At 33.9% G+C, this 8,837-nt stretch overlaps 1 long non-coding RNA gene across 1 annotated transcript in view; it reads left to right on the forward strand.

Annotated features, from left to right (window-relative positions):
* The first annotated feature begins 4,409 nt into the window (after window positions 1–4,409).
* The window catches only part of LOC106672996, a 10,799-nt gene continuing 6,371 nt past the window's right edge, over window positions 4,410–8,837 (forward strand). The window contains exons 1-2 of the long non-coding RNA XR_001341337.2: window positions 4,410–5,065; window positions 5,164–5,291. This is a non-coding gene — a long non-coding RNA (uncharacterized LOC106672996). The remainder of the gene's footprint in view (window positions 5,066–5,163; window positions 5,292–8,837) is intronic.

The following is an 8,837-nucleotide window of genomic DNA, read 5'->3' on the forward strand; positions in this document are numbered from 1 at the left end:
GAACTGTAACTTTGAATTTACTCTTAACACGAATATCGTAATAATATAAGAGAGAAGAGAAAGGCTGAATCTCATTGATTGTTCAGAACAGACTCAAAAATGCGGTGAATTTCCATTTATTTCTCCCGTGAAAGAATTCAAGGAGGAATTGAAAAACGGTTCAACTGGCACCCTTAGATGATTAACTACCCAATTAATTTTAATTTTATTGAAAATCAATTACTTCTCTAATTAAATTATTATAATAAATTTCTCTAAGCGTTTTTGGTAACGGAACCATTCACTCCGAAGACATCAAAGAGAAATCTTGTTATTTATATTTTTTATTTTATGAAATAATAAAGTAATATTATGATGATTGAACCCTTTCTCAAAATCACACAAGAAAAATTGATTGAAGGTTTTCTCGTGAAATGTACGAAGTGGTGAACTTGTAATTTGGTTCTTACCGATCAGTTTGGCCTTCCTCGCTGTCACAGCCACCTTCAGAGTTGTGTCCCAATTTTTTCTTCTAAACATAAAAGATAAAAAACGAGAAAATTTAGCCAGTTCTTGCAGAAAAGCAATGTAGTTGTGCCCATGCCTGTGTTAATGGGGGCAGAACCCGCAAAAATGAAAAATGGGAAAAGGTTTAGAAAATGTGAAAATATGTATCCGAAATAAATGTTTAAACTTAAACTTCAGCAGCTTTAGTCTTCTTCTAACCTTTGACGGGCATTGCTCCTTTTTTTCTTGCTTTTTTGGTGTTGGCCATGAATTGGACTTCATTTCTTTTCAGCCGGCGGAAAACAAGTCCCATCGTAAATTGTAATAAATTATAGTAAGAAGTGGTCGGGATTTTCAAATTTGAAGTTAAAGCATCTGGCACTGGTGTTCCTGCACGGGATAATGCCGGTTGGTCCGATTTTTTTTCATATTGACTATTGGATTCACTTTCATGAATATGCGTTCAGTCCTACCCATTGTTGGAACATTAACACGAGTTTATGCTAATAAACAAGAATTAGGAAACAATTCGTCGATTTCAAAGCAAAAACAACAACGTTGACAGAAACCGCACTAAAAACAATAAAAGTAACGGTTTTTAGCGAAACAAAACAACAGTAACGTCATTCAAGAAAGTTACAACAAAGTTATAACCATGGACATTATAACCATCTGATATACCGAGGGAAAAAAGAAGATTTCCTCAACGAACTAGATAATGAGCGGTTGCGTCACCGTAGGTAATTTCAGCAGGGTTTCCTGTAAAATCTATTTTTACAACGTTTTTGATCATGTTGGTACCTATTTCTAGATTTATAACCGCTCAATCATTTTCCGTGTTTATTTTTAGCGTATCAAGGGGTTTATTATGCTGTAACAGCTTTTTGATTACCTAAGTAGAACATTTTTTTACAAATTTTTGGGAAAAAGACCTTTTAGTAGTAAATTTAGGCAGTTTAGGCAATCAACGAGTAGTTTGAAATATTTTATTTTTATTTTCTCTCCATAATACAGAGTTATTTTGATGATAAACACACCTATAGATAAAAATTAAGTTGGCTGGACCATTGGTTTCCAAGAAAAAGGTACCTGAAAAAAGCCGATTTTATTGAGGGACATCTAAAGACTCAAAAACTATAAAAGAAACTTATCATACATACATTTGTGAAGACCTCGTAAATGAAAGAATAGCTTAATGAGAAGTTATTTACATCAGCTATCTAGGTGTTAAACAATTCAATTTGGCCAACAGCTGGGCTATTGCATTTTTTGCTAATCTTTAAAAATTTCTGAAGCTAGTGTTAGAACCTCTAGATGTCATTTTTAAATTTTGGCTGTAAAACCTGTGTTATAATATCGACTATCACATAAGCATAGATGTCATTAGTAATTTTACCCATTATTCAAGTTATGGAATAACCAAACGCCCCTCAGACCAACACGTCAGCAATGTCTGGCGGGTCCAGACGGCCGCCCATCATCTTAATCAGCATTTCTTTAAACTAGTATACAAACCCTAATCCCCAAATATCCTTGCCTTACTCTTACGATAGCCTTCTGCCCGTCACTCTGTCGGTTTAAAATTAAACATTGTACAGTTTTAACAATAACGTTTCTTCTTTTTTTGTTTTTTAAAGTCTTCTTTGAGCGATTACTTAACTTTCATCTTTTTTAATAAAGTAAAACAAAATTCTTTTACGATCTTTCGAAAGTGTAAGTGTAATTTAAATGTCAAAGCGAACCTGGTTTTGTCATTTGCGATAATTTCCTTTTGAAAAGTTTCTTTGCTGTTACCAAGATTAAAGACTACCGGTTACCTTCTTGTTTCCCAAATGTCAGTTTGCAATTCATAAAGCCTGGCTGAAGCGGAACCCGAAACGCTTGGCTTTTTTAATTTTGCATTTCACGTGGTCTGTAATATAATATATTGGGATCGTTAGAGGAAAAGAAACCCCCCCCCCAAAAAAAAAAGGCTAATGTAGTTGTTCATCTGTTTCTTTTCTATAAAAGAAATTTTTGATAAAACCTACTATCTTCTATAAACTAACGTTTTATACTAACAAGAGAAAACTACTAACATGGAATCAACGATTTTCATGAAATGTTTGCAAGCGTTCTCGCCAATTGGCTATATTTTTTATTAGTTATTCAGAGATCGTGAGATGCGGTCTGTGTGACGCCCTCAATTTACAAATGAAATCGAAAATAACAAAACAATACCATATACTCGTAATAAAGCAACGAGATGGCACATTAATCACAGATTGTCAACAAAAATCAAGAAACCCAGATCGGTACCTCAATTTTACATCACACCATCCTCTTCACACAATAATAAACACGGCCAAAGGACTATTTCTCAAAATTATTATCCTCAGTCATGAATCATTTCACCACAAGAACATAAAGATATACAGACTCCACAACAATTACTACCCTAAACACATAATCAACAGAATAATCAACAACTACAACTCAACACTAACCCCATCCATTATTAATAATAATACTAGATCAAATCTATCAAATACAGACAAACCAACATACATTTCCATGCCATTCATTCACGGGCTATCACTTAAATTAAACACATTTCTCTTTTCCGATAACTTTAAAATTGCTTGCAAAAACTATAAAACAATTCACACACTTTTTTCCAAAATTAAAGATCCCACACCAGTAACAAATAAATCTGATGTAATTTACAAAATCAATTGTTAAAATTGTCCGGCAACTTACGTCGTTAAGAGAGTAATACAACATATCTATGATTGCAAAAAACCCAAGCAAAATCATACAGCCCTCGCTACCCACCATTTTGAACATAAACACAATTTCGACTTCAACAATCCAAAAATATTACACACAGAATAAAACAAACAAAGGTTACGTTAACTTTTTAGAAACAATTTTTACATCAACAGAGATAAACACAGCATCAATTACAGAACAGACACATGTAAACTCAGTCGCAGCTAGGCCAATATAATTAATCAATATCGATAACATACATGTCATCATCACATCACATAAAACATATAATCTACATATAACATATAAAACAATCATCACATTCCACACATCAAACATTTCTACATAGTCTAATTCTTCAACAATTTGGCATTCCTTTCCCTAATAATCCCCGTGTCTATACAATCCTGAAAGGATAATCAGGCCGAACCATTATCCACGTTTTTCCCATTGTCGGCTCCTTTCGCCTCAAAGAAGCCGACTCCTCAAATAAAAATATCATTCTATCCAGACTTCCTTCCCCCACTCCTTCAAAATCCAACGTATATATACATAAAACAGCAATATCTCACTGACACTTTCAACACGACACACAAGAATGGCCCAATTTTGCCGAAAACAAACACTTTCAGCGAGTACAAATACTTCGATTGCATATAAAATTTTTTTTTTTGCATTGTATAAATTCATTTTTTTCCACATCCTACATGTATTTCTTAAATTTAAACAATGTTCGTAAATACCAGGACCTGAAGATGATCTCAATAAAGATAATTCGATAAAGAAAATGTTTTTCTAAAACCTACGTCACACCAGACTGCATCTCCCGATCTCCGAATAATCATTGACTAACGATCAGTAAACACCACATATTTTTTATTAGTTCTGATTTCAGGTAAAATTGACATAAAAGTTTGAAAACTGATTGCTAAAATCATTTTTTCATTAAAAAATTAATTTTCGGCCAGGTAAATCACTATAAAAATTGTTCACCAAAGACGGTGGTGTGACTAAAGGTTTCACCAAAGTCAACATATCATTTTAAAAGATGGGACAAAAATAACTCTAACTTTTTTATTTTCAATATAACATCAACAAATACGAATCTTTTAATCAATTTCCAAGGGCACATAAGGGGTTGAATGTTTTTTATCTGAAATAAGAATCTTCCGTCGATTCGATATCCCTTCGATCTCCTCGGTGGAGTTATTCCGAACGAAGCAAAAGGGCGAGGAAAGCTCTAGGAAAATTGTGTAAATGTTATTACTATCGATTGCAAAATGTAATCTTCCTCGTCAAAACAATTAATATCAAAAGCTGGGTTTGTTTGTTCAAATAATATTCGTGTTTAGTCAAGTATCGGGCCAACTTTAATTACACACCTTTGTGTCGTAACCGTCATCAATCCTTCAAAGGAAACTCCATTAACTATAAATTTTCAACCTTGGTGAAAGAATGGGGTTGGGAGCGAACCGAGAACGAATGCCGAGGTTTCAGTACTCGTCAGTATACGACGAAAGCGTCCTACTTAATCGACGAGAGTGCCTGCAGTCTGGTAAACTCGAGTTAACGAAATTCTATAATAAAACAGTTCCAATCCTATAACAGGCTCTTGAAGTAGAGACTTTTCATCAACACTGGTTTGTTAGGACAATTAAAATTAAACGTTTAAAAGCAGACGTTTGCACAGATTGAAGTAAGTTGCTGAAAATTATGTCTTCAGTCTGCTAAGCACATAAACCTCTCTATTCACATATTCACTTTATTCTCAACTTGTACAAATAGACGTTTTTGAACATATGCGAAACACACTGGCCACGTTACTCAAGTAAGTAAACATGTATTTATTTTCATAAAATTAGTTTACAATAACATTTACAATTACGCTATTAAAGAGAATTTGCATAACGTGTCCACTATTTCAAGGTCACCGTTATATGTAACGTGTTGCAAAAACTTTGACGTTGTTTGAAGACATTTTGCATAACGGATGTTGCCGCTCAGTTTCCTGAGAAGTTTGCGCTAGTTCGGGTCATAGTCGATGTACCAAGCTTGTAAGTGAACGCACGGATTTTTCGGATAGTATAGATTTTCTTGTGTCCCATGGATTTTCTCTTGATCTCTGACGATAGCTGTGCAAATGCCGAGGACCTGATAGTTGTAGAAGCTCAAATGTACAAAGTAAAAATTAATTGCCGGGCGATTCAGGGCAAGTTGGGTTTAAATGAAATAGAGGAAGAAAAATGTCAAACTTAACAACAAACTTTTAGCTTAGTTTAGTAATTTTAGAAAACATTAAAATTATACAGAGCAGTATACGATATAAATACTCATAACCACATTCTATGCCTGTCTGAATTTCATCTTTTAAATTGTATTTATGAGGTTCAACCAAATTGTTGTTTTACACAATTGCTGTGGTTTTATTGAAGGAAAGATGTATAAGGTTTTCTGTATTTCTAGCTATCATTCCTGCTTGCATGTAAATAAAACAGCTAAATATTTAAATGTTGGAACACCAAATGTACATAAATTCATAGGAGTCGGAATTCATGAAAAACATCTTCGAATTGTAAAATGTTATCTGTAAAGCAATCAATTTTATTATATTTCTACATTTGTAATATATTTTTTTTAAATTGGACAATGTGTCCAACAAAAACTACTTTTTTGACTTTACCGTCACTCTTTAACAAGCACGCTATTCAAATACGAACAACGTAAGAAGCTAATTCAGATAGTGTTCCGTTAAATCAGCGCATGCCCACTCACATTAATTTTACGTTATCATTCACGCAAAATCCCCCTATTAAAATGCCCTCTATTTTCATGTCGAAATGATACCCGTACTACAAATATTTCATATCATAAAAAATAATAAATGGAGAGAAAACAATCGATGCAAAAATAATACTGTACATAAAGTAAGTGTAATTGGATAAAAAAAGAATAAAAATTGTGTTTACTGTCCTAAACAAACAAAATGTATTTCCATAAGAAAGGACTTTATTACAGAACAATTGATACATGAAGGAGGGATGTGTGTAATATTTCTTTTGTAAAGATCGCGTTTTTCTTTTGTTGACCCTTGTCACTGTCTATTAGACAATGGGTAGATGGATAAATCGATATACATATTTACTTATAAACCTATATCTTGTCCCTGCTAAAGCGTACGAACGTTCGAAGGACAAAATAAATTGGTATTGGGCCAATTTATTACCAACTGAGATCTGCAGTGCCGTAATGAGAACTTATTGCACTCAATTCTGCTGGTACGAACAGTACATCTGGCTTGTATTTGGCTGAGCTCTGGTCCATGGATTGTTTGGTGGAATTGAAGATATTCAATTAAAATTTTTTTCAACAAATTCCATCTTACATACAATACCACTAATAATTTTGTAGGATAAACATGACGGTCTTAGCATTCATGTTATTCCAAAATTGATAAATTGATGGATGCGCGCGTTGAAACTGCCTTCTGGCTAAATTATAAAGAAATTGTACTCTTATTTTATATATTGGATGGACATAACCCCCGAGAAAGTTGGATTTGTAAACTTTCAGATGTATTTTTTTCTATTGGACTTTAAGGTAAAACCTGTATTGCGAAAATGTTGTAAGGTGAATGAAGCTTTTCCAAAGAGACTTACGATTCAAACATTTTCTTTTGATGCTAATACCATTTGAAACTTTAATTACAATCCGTTCTTTTGAAATATATTATCTTATAAAATGTATTCAAGCTTTTTCTACCTTAATGAAAACATAAACATGGCCAAGAAAACGGTTGATTGTACAGCTGAGATTGTCTGGGAGCCGAGAAATTAAACTTATCTCTAAAACTAATTATTATAATACAAAAAAAAAGAAAATTTAGAGCATTTCTTTTTACGGTGCGCGATATACCATAGTCTGAGAAACCACTGTATTAACAAGTATTTATTTCCAAGCAACTTGGATAAACATGGTTGTCTCACTAGATGTCAAACAATTGGACAAGGCAAATGACATTTAACAAACTAATGTCCTTATGTTAAATGAGTGAAATTATCATTTTTGTTTATGATATATGTTATATATGTTTTGTATTTCTTAATTTTTTAATAGTATAAATATTTGTTTTTTGGATGGGAAGCGGATAGAGGGGAATAATGTCCCTGAGACGTTCGAATTTAAATAAATAGCTTTTCATTGACGGTTTGCCGTCCAAAAACCACATATTACATCCAACATCAAACATCAAGTTACCTTGATTTCTTTTTTACGTTAGTTTTGTACCTACAATAAAAAAACTTTCCCTCTTTTATATTTCGATAATATTCCTATTCCCGTGGCGAACCACGTACGATACCCTGGTCTGCATAAGAACAATATGAGACTCAACATAAAAATTTAAATTCAAGATTCAGACTACTAAAAAGACTACTTGACATGGGATTCAAACTTAGATTAACAAAAAAAAAAGACTATACTATGCACTGCTATTACGATGAGGACCTGGAACTATACGGAAACGCTAAGCGTTCCAATCTTAACAGACTCCAAACCCTAAGATCTAAAATTCTTCGAACTTAATGCTCCCTTTTATATCTCTAACCATACAAGCAACTATATTAAGGATTTATAAATCCCATTCATGACCAACCTTGCCCAAAAATTAACCTTTAAACCCGCGAATTATCATCCACAATATTACCTGCCAATTCTTGTCAGGGACTGAAACAACGTTGGCCAAGCGACAACCTAGTTGCCTCATTAATTACACTTTTTGTCTAAGGTCTTGGTTGAGAGGAAAAAGCAAGTGTCCCGAACGGGATGCGAACCCACGACATTCACCTCAATACGCCGCTGCTCTAACTACTCGAACTATCGTGACACTTGCTTTTTATCTCAAACAAGATCTCAGATTAAAAGTATAATTATTAGCTCAATTATGACTACTAAATACATATATGGGTTAGTTGTTTAACATCACAAAATATATTTGCGAAGTAACCCTGTTGGTGAACTAACTACTTCCATCACTCGCCGTTTTTGCTTTACACGACCTTTTGTTTGTCCTTACCTTGTGTGCACGTTCACACAATATACCAATAATTTCTATTTTTGCTTGTTGCATATTTAATGTGGAATTCTAAATAAATAAATGAATAAAAAAAAAAACTACCAAGGAATATCGCGTATCCTAGAGGAGTGAATGTGGACCATATTTATCTTGTTATGGTGTTATGGCAGTTGACAGGATATCGGGATCGTCGGAATATCTAGTACGAGACGCTGCGCTTCCGGCTTTCACGCTGGGGGCAGCGGGGTCTTTTCGGGGGTGTTGTTGCAGGGGGTTCATCTACGCACTGTCCGTTGTTTCAGGCAAGACTCCCGTCGCCAGCGGTGTTTCCGGGAGAGTTTTTCTTTTTCTCCTATTAGCAATTTGACAACCAGAGGTAACTTTTAGAGGTGAGCAAGTTAAGAAAACAGGAGGTATGATAGTGTCGATGACAAAGATGTGTGAAGAAAACCGCAAAGGGCCGGCGATGTTCACTTGAGGTTTTGGCCCATAAATAATAGATACATACATAACATATAAAACATATATA

This window comes from Cimex lectularius, unplaced genomic scaffold (genome assembly GCF_000648675.2).
Source record: "Cimex lectularius strain Harlan isolate CLEC.00 unplaced genomic scaffold, Clec_2.1 scaffold325, whole genome shotgun sequence".
NCBI lineage: Eukaryota > Metazoa > Arthropoda > Insecta > Hemiptera > Cimicidae > Cimex > Cimex lectularius.